We start from the raw sequence: 9,322 nt of genomic DNA, 5'->3' as shown, positions 1-9,322 counted from the left end.
CTTCCACTCTCTCGGCCTTCATGCTTTAGGGGGCATCTATTACATAGTAATTTGTCACGACCCCACATTCCCTGATCCTGGATACTACCGATCCATATTACTGACATCTATTTTGTGTCATGTTGCTAATTATGTGTCAATACCTTCCTTGTAATCTTAAGAAGAATGTCTTAGTTCATTATCCCTAAAGCAGACCCCTTTTTATGTAAGTTCCTAGGTCGTCGCAGGTCATCATTTGTCTTACCCGCGAAGATGGTCAAGTTTGCACTAGCCCTAGTGAAGTCGTCGCTCTGTCCCTATGTTTCACTTGCGAAGATCTACTTTTGGCAAGTTTTTTAACAATTCATCGAAGCTTTAAGATGAAACTGCTTCATGGGTACTCCTAGGGCTGGTTGTTGGGTTAGATGAGCTCGCCTCCCTCCTTTGGGATAGTTGTTCCACCTTTTGTGCAACCTCCCTGAGAGATAAACTCTTCCTCCCATCGCTTATGGAACCTCTCCCTCCTATAAATGTCTCCTCCATGAATGAGATCAACTAGCTTGGATGTAACTTGATGATAGCTAGATGTAATTTGGTATCTTTAGGTTTCTAATAGAGGAGTAGAGGTAGAGAGTGTTATTGGAGTGTGGAAGTAGCCTCACATGTATTTTGGCTTAAGAAATGTTTGAGTAGAGTTGGTTTGAGAAATTTCTAGCATCAATCTTTTGAACTAAAGAGAGAGTCATTTGTTCCCTTGGGAGATGGTTCACAAGTGAATGCTTACAGAGACATGCCGACAAGACCCTTTGAGGAGACTTACGACATCAAGGCTCAGTTGTAAGTTTTACTTTGATTTATATTAATACAAATCAATAGCTTGTTTCCTATATTGTATGTTGAATTGTATGTCGATAGCTTGAGGTTCCTTGACTCTTCAAGTAGATTGTTTGGTCGTTTTCTATTGCGTTTGTGGTGTTTCTCTACATGTTGTTTTCAGGTATAAGTGACTAGAAGAACAAGAGCTAGAGCAACACAACGAGGACTTCATCAAACAACGAACTGAAGGTAAGCCTTCATAACACCATATTTATAAGGAAATTTGCTTTGGTATTGTCTTTGCAGTGATTGGACCCACTCTAGGGCTAGAGGGGTTTCCTCTGTCCGCAGAGGGAACATGCCTATGTCACAACACACCTACAATATTTTCCCGTGTAGTCATAGTAGCATTCAAAGAGTTCATTCATAAGTTCTTGGAAGTATACTGCAATGACTGGACTGTGTTTGGATTGGTAAAATGCCATGTAGCAAGTCTGTGCCTTATGTTAGATACATATTGAAGATACCAGATTATGCTGAATTTGAAAAAATGTATATTTTATGTTCTTGTTGGGATCTTGTTGGGTCATGTCATGTGTAAGCAAGGATTGATGGTGGACCCTGCAAATATCGTTGTGATTGTGAACTTGGAGGCCCCTAGAAATGTCAAGCAACTGTGCACGATGTTGGGACACACTGGATACTATAGAAAATTCATTATAGATTATGATCAAATTACCTCGCCTATGGAAAAACTACTAAATAAGGATGCGCCATTCTGTTGTGATGAGGAATGCTAGTGCATCTTAGATGTGTTAAAAGAAAAGATGGTGACTGTGCCAATCCTGGTATCTCCCGATTGGAAGAAGGAGTTTCATGTACATGTGGATGCTTCTTGCATTGCGTCGGGTGTAGTAATAACATAGGTAGGAAAAGGCGAACTGGACCATCCTATAGCCTTCGCAAGTAGGAATTTATCGAAGGCTGAAAAAAATTATCCAATGACAGAACGCGAGGGGTTGGCCATGTTCTACGTGCTGCAGAGATTTAGGCATTATCTATTAGGGGGACATTTCAAGATGTATATAGATCATTCTACCTTAAAGTACCTTGTCAACAAGCTTGTGTTGGGGAGAAATACTTTCATGTGGTTGTTATAATTTCAGGAATATGATTTTAAAGTTATTGTGAAGCATGGTTTGTTGAACGTCAGTCCAGACCATTTGTCAAGGATTGAAATAGGTGAAGAACGCAGTAATTTGGAGGAAGGGTTTCCTGAAGCACAAATCTTTACGGTACATGTAGCAGACGATCACTTTTCTGAAATTATTCAATTCTTAAATACCAGGATGACGCCTGAAGGATATAAAATTCAACAGAAGAAAGAACTAGTAGTTTGCACAGCAGATTTTTCAGTCATTGTGAGACATTTGTACAAAATGGGGGTAGATGAAATAGTACAAAGATATGTGCTGGAATTTGAGCATGATAATATTCTCGCTGAAGCTCATGGGGGAGCTACGGGAGGCCATTATGTAGGGAAAGCAATCATGCAGAAGATTTTGCATGCAGGATTATGGTGGCCAACATTGCACAAGGATTCCAAAGCATACTGTAAGGCGTGTCATGCATGTCAAAGGACTAGAAGACCTTCGCAGAGGGATGAACTACCGCTAAATCCTCAAGTATATTTGCAAGCATTTGAGAAATGGGAAATCAATTTTATTGGGCCAATTCAGAAACTTGGAAAGAAAACGGACGTGCACTACATTATCACTGCCACATAATATTTAAGTAGATGGGTAGAATCATAGCCAGTGAAGGATTGTACATCAGCTACTGCAACACAGTTCTTATTTGAATATGTCTTAACACAGTTTGGATGCCTGAAAGTACTAATTAGTGATAAGGGAACCCACTTTCTAAATGAAACGATTAGTGCAATGATAGATGAATTGCAGGTCTACCATCAGAAGAGCACACCATATCACCTACAGGCAAATGGGACAGTCAAAGTTTTTAACAAAATTTTAGATAATGCATTGACAATGGTATGTAATGCGCAACAAAATGATTGAGAAGTGCATGTCCCTGTAGTATTGTGGGCCTATAGGAAAACTTGTAAAAAGATGACAGGGAAAACGCCTTTTAGATTGGTCTATGGCGTCAAAGCAGTGATGCCTATTGAGTACATTGTACCTAGTCTGCACATAGTAGCTTTGATAGATATGGACGATCGCGAGGCTTTGGAGGAACAGCTAATGCAGCTAATGGAGTAAGAGAAGGACCGATTTTTGGCAGGATTCCACCAACAATTACAGAAGGAACATGAGAAAGCATGGCAAGATTACCATATCAACCTTTGTACTCTCAATATAAATGATATTGTGTTGTTATATGATAGTAAGTTCACCAAATTTCTGGGTAAATTTTAGATGCATTGGTTAGGATCGTATATTTTCAAGGAAATTATAGAAGGTGGTGTAGTTCAGCTCGCGAAGCTGAATGGTGAACCTTTTCTGGGAAAAGTGAATGGGAACCAGCTAAAGCTGTATACAGGGGATCCTGCCCCTGTGCAATGACTATATGAATGCAGGAAAATCCTAGTGCTCCAATCAGTTGAAAGGGAGCATGGGACTATAAAATACATTGCCCGAATAAGAGGAAAAGGTAGAAAGCAAGATGTGCGAAGATTGACAAGGGTGCAATAGATGAAGATGCACTCAGGAAGTTATGTCATGGAGCAAGGTGCCACACGGCCTAGGCCAAACATAGTTGTTAGGGTCACTATCATTGATTGGATTGAGAAAATCCCATTAGGAGGAGCAGGTAGGTGGTAGTTAAGGAGAAAATCTTCGAAAATATACCACCAAAGGTGCATTTATGACAAATTTATGGAGGGAATGGTCGGGTTTGAATCTAAAAATTATTATAAGAATGTCTTGTTGGTCTACAAAGAAACACTCTGTTTTCTATGAATTTCTTTCATGCACCAGGAAGATTGGATGGTTCTTTTCAAGCACCCAGGGCTCGCTCATTATTATGATACATCGCACTGAGTTTCTTTGGAGAATATATCTGAGCCTATGAGTTTTGAGGTTGCAGTGTCTAAGGCCCCAACTTCGGAAGCTACGGGTGTAGAAGCTACACCAGTAGTACCTATGATGCCAAATTTGCTTAGGCCAAAGCAGTGTGCTTCTAAGCCAAAGAAAAAGAAGTAGGTTGTTGAACCAATGTGCCACTCACCCAGAAAGAATCCATAGGAGGTGTGACAGAAGGGAAAAATGGATAAGAAAAAGAAAACTTTTGTTCACCTAGATCTAGACGAAGAGGAACTCTGCCAGGGGATTGAGGAGTTGGATGTTGAGGACGCTGAACCAATCACTATGCTATTGGCATATGTGCCTTCACGAAGAGGACAGAAGAAGGTGACCAAAGACCCTGATTCCAACAAATTTTCAATTTCTACACCACTACTCCCAGCTGAAGTTCCATTTGAGGGTACACTCTTAGCGCACATACCAGTGTTAAATATAGAAGAATGGGACCTCGCCAACCAGGAGAAATTCCTGCATTTAGTGAAAAATCAGTATATGTCACGCATATACTATGAAGATACAGGGATAACAAAGTTGGAAAAATGAAATGGGTCAGAGGAGTTTAGCTGGCGGGACTATTACACATGTTATTCATACTTCGTTTTCACCGCTCCAACATAAATATGGCATTGACATTAGTGCATGATGGGTGTTTATGGCTAGGTGAGCCTATCCCCATTACAGATATGTTAATTCATCGGATTACTAAGCTACCCTATAAAGGAGTGGACCTGGAAAAGGAGTTTGTAGGAAAAACCAAGGAAAAATAACTCGCAAACCACATGAAGACCAAGTTCGGGCTTGTAAAGGGAAAGCACGGATATCTTATCCACTCCATAAAATACCAGACGGTATAGTTTGTAGCACAAATCCTAGAAAGAAAGATAATGTGGAAGTTTCATGTGATTGAAGTGCCCGTGTCGGTCATTTCATTAGTAACACAGTGTGTGAACGGGGTCTAGTATAACTGGGCCCAATATCTTTGTAGAGAATTTTTTGCAAACTGTTGTGAGGCGCAATAGAAGATCTAGTTGTTCCACTATGCTTGGCTCTTATTGCTAATCGTTCTGGTGGAATGGAGGCTCCTGAAGGACAGTTAGTTCCCTCTGTTGAATGAGACCTTCCTAGAGGCAACGAAGTTCCCTTCATTGTGACAAAACAAAGATGTGGAATGAAGTACAAAATCCAAGGCTTTTTGGGTATTCATGGGCATGGATATCTGTGTGGCTATAAACTAGAGGCCCATGGTATCTCCCACCTTATTCGAGTAGCTAAGGGCCTTCGCAGAATTTAAGGCGGACTTTCACAATGTCTGGATCAGCACAAGGAGAGACCCTCAAGAGGTATGGCACATGCTGCCTTACTTAGTAGCTGACACAGATGTACAGGAGGTTGTAGGTGGATGGCCAACTGTTGGGATGGGGTCCCCTAGGTTAGTTTTGGGGAAAAAGGCCAATCTTTGATGTAAAAAGATGTAAAGTCATAGCAAATTGTGGTCGCGGAGCGCGTAGCTAGGTAAGAGTAAAAAATGGTTTTTACCCTTGTTCATGTGGAGATAGGTCGATTTTTGAGATCTACCCATGGTCCGCGGACCATTGGATTGTATAAATAGGTGTGTCTTAGAGAGTGTAAGGGAGAGATCTAAGTTTGTATATGGGTACAAGCAAAGAAGTCTAGGGCAGAGATACGAGGCTTAGAGGAGGAAAAGGATCTGCAGATGAGTGTGCAGAGGCCTAGAATTGCATCCACAACTGAGTGTGTGGACCCCTGCAACTAAGTGTGCAGGGAAGTTTTGAGTCTGTAAGCCTTTACTAAACATCAATAAAGAAGGTTGTTGTAGAAATTCATGTGTTTTATCTCTTTAGTTCTGTTATGTATGAATGCGATATATGTTATGATGAATAATGTCTTTATGAAATAATGATGTATTGATGCGCGAATTTACTTGATCCGTCAAATTATCTAAACACAATTAATGATAAGTGATTACGCAAAAATCGTAACACTTTCTGTTAAATTTATTTAACACTTAGGTAGATCTGAGTAAATACTGATCTAAGGAGAATCTATGGCGCACATAAGTAGATAATTTGCTTGTTTAGGGTCCACAAAAGCCAGTCGTAGATCTCCGTGGAGGTCTAGAGACCCATTAAGGGAATTTACAGTGATAATCCATAAGCACTTATACATCTACTCGAGGGAAAATCTATGATAGAAAAGGGACATCACACTGATCTCTGGGTGCAGAAAATTGGTTCTAGGATCACCCCATACTCTTTAGGTAAGACTTCAGTCCACACACCATAGATTGATGCTGAAAGGGCCAATAGTGTAAGGATTTGTTTGGCACAACTAACTTTGAACCTGGGTCAGGACCCCCTAATCCAAAAAATGGTTTTGTTGTCAGTACTAGGATCTTCATAAAGAAATGTGTGATGTCACATCAATGGAATCTAACCAAGAAGGAAATCGAGAAGTGGTTGGATAGGAAGATCCACGAATTTGCGGCACAAGAAAACAAGAATCCGCGCCTGATAAAAGGACAGTGGTTGGACAGATATTTGTACATAGAATTACATGAAATTTTCTTTTGCACCTTCCTGATCAAACTATACGAGTGGATAGCTAAGTTGGTAGATAGCCAAGGAAGGTGGTGGCTGGACGATCCAATAGTGTGGACACCTAAGCTAGTTCAAAGGTTGGAAGACTCTTAAGATAAGACTGCATGCACTGTTGACCATTGGCTTGATCAAGCTATAGGAGGATTTGTTACAAAATTCGCAGTTGACACCTCAGTGAGTTATAGCGAAGCAGAGTGACACCTCTTCAAAGGGCCATGAGGTAAGTATCTAAGATCTTTTAATATTTGGATTAAGATGCTATTGTGTGAGAAAGGTTATGCCACTGCCTTGATGTTTGGAGCTACGTGAAGTGGGAAGCTCTTTAGAGATAGGGGAAGAATAGGCCCTAAATATAGCCTACTGATTGGACCTCCTATGAGTGATGATGAGGGAGCAGCACAGGCTTCACTGCAGAGTGTTGTCCAGTTGATAAGACAGGGTTTTCCGTGGATACCATCCACACCATCTCCACCTTCACCCCCAAAACATACTGTCACCCACACCACCACCACCACCACCACCGCTGTTGTTCAGCATGTCAAATACCATGAAGTTGCTAGTTTTTAAGGGCTTAGGAAGTGAGGATCTGGATCATTTTTGGTTTTTTGCAAAGGTTGTGTGAGCAACACAATAGACGGATGATAATATAAAGAAGGCATAGTTGGTTACCGCTCTGCAGGATTGTGCGCTAACATGGTACGTTAAGTACTACACTGATAATCTGTTGGTGTCATTAGCAGATACTTAGACCACTTTGAACAAAGAATTCGGTAAGTCTAAGTCTGCCTCACAATCAGTAATTGGATTTAAGGAAATCACGATGAGGCACAGTGAAATTCCCTGGGAGCTAGATCAAAGGCTGAAGTGTGGGATCTGTAAAGCTAATATGAATCTCGTAGATAGTCAACACCACAATTGGTTTATATGTGTGATCTTGCCCCACCTAAGGATTGTTTTATCGCAACAAAAAATAGGAACTCAAGCGAAAGCTCTAGAAATCACAATGAGATTGCATGAAAGACCTATTTAGGACACGTCTTGGGGAGTCCAACAAATTCACTCATAGTTGGAGAACCTTTGTTTGGAATTGGAGAGCTTAAAAAAAGAAAAGGAGGCCAGGATAGAGGTGCACAAAGAAGTCTAGGGCCTCAAGTGTAAGAACTAGGGGCATGATAAGGATCATTGCCCTGTCTTCGTCAATTATATCTCAAGGGGGGTTGATGCCCCTGAGGTAGGAAGATCCAACAGGACCAAGTATGGGGCCCGTGCTATGGTGCGCTATTTGTCAAGTGGTTGGAAAACATGTAATGGATAGCTATCATTTGCTAAAAAATTTCTGCAAACACCACAACAATTATTCTACGATTTCCGCAAATCGGTGGGCTATGATGAGCACCGCTGCCGTAGCTATGAACTAATGATGGATATGACACCTATGTATTGAATGTAAGCCAAAAATCAGCCTTCAGATCAGGGCGTTGGGGAGCGCATGGAGGATATCAGTGGTGCAGACAAGGCCGAGGAGGAGGAGGACTTGGTAGAGGTCATGGATAGGTCATTTTCTACAATTGTGGAATGCGAGGACACTACACGCAGGAGTGTATGAATCAAACATGCCCGTCATGTCAATACTGCACTCAGTTTGACCACACAATTGAATAATGTCCTATGATAATGGCCAAGATGCAGGAGAAGAATGTGTAACCTCAACATCCTACCCAGAACTTATAGATGATGAGGGTTGAGCCCACAAAGAGGATACAAATGTGAATATCATGTTGTGAAGCGAGATCACGACTGGCGACGATAAGGGAAAACAACCTGAAGAAGGTGGATGGGTCTGCAAAGCCCTAGAAAAGGAGACTGGTTTTGATTTGGAGCATGTGAAGGAAACATTTATGGAGGTGAAGAAAAGCTTCGATGAGGCCTCTACCTCAGGAAGTCAGGACAAACTGCTGGTGATCGGTGTGCCTACAGAGGATGACCCCTCTGTGCTTACCACCTTCTTGGATACTTGTATGAAACTACTATGCGATAGAAAGGCTATGAAAGGGCTACAAGAATTGATAAATAAGTGCGTTGGAAAGGAAAATTCTCCTGAAGTACATCACGTAGTCAGAAAGATTGGCAAACATAAGACAAGAACAGGGCACAAGATGAGGCTCACCACACAAATAGGAGACTATGAGATGGACCAGGTTATTTTGGACTTGGGATCCGATGTGAACGTTTTGCCTATATAGTCATGGGAGAGAATGGGGAGACCTATGCTACAGTGGTCTCTGATTCAATTAAGTATGGAAAACTAGCAGAGTATTATCTCTATGGAAGGATGGAATGGAGTGACCGTAGATATAGAAGGTGTGAGCGCGCTGGCCGATTTTGAAGTGATAGATATTGTTGATGACAAGAATCCATACCCTGCGCTCTTGGGAATTGATTGGGCTATCAACTTGAATGGGATCATCAATTTGAAAAAGTGTACAATTTCGTTTGAAACGAAATTGCTCCCTACTATAGTAACATTGGAACTTGTAGAAGGACCGTGCTATACTAAACTGGTCTGCGACTATGAAGAAAGTGATTATGATTTGGATCAGATCTATAAAATAACAGTGCGAGACAAAGACTGGGTTAATCCAATAACTGGTGGATGGATTGCATAGGACCACAAAATCTCTTGTACCTTAGACTCGGATGAAGAATTGGAGCATTGGCAGAATAGGCTGCATGAAGTATCTACGCTGCGTTGCAACATGATGACTAAATCATTGCGCTATGTGTCCTTAGAGGTAAGAAATTTACCTT

The sequence above is a fragment of the Pinus tabuliformis genome, chromosome Q, assembly GCF_031772625.1.
Source record: "Pinus tabuliformis cultivar Carrire ecotype Pingquan chromosome Q, CPIR1, whole genome shotgun sequence".
Lineage (NCBI taxonomy): Eukaryota > Viridiplantae > Streptophyta > Pinopsida > Pinales > Pinaceae > Pinus > Pinus tabuliformis.
Note: the sequence above shows the minus strand (reverse complement) of the source record.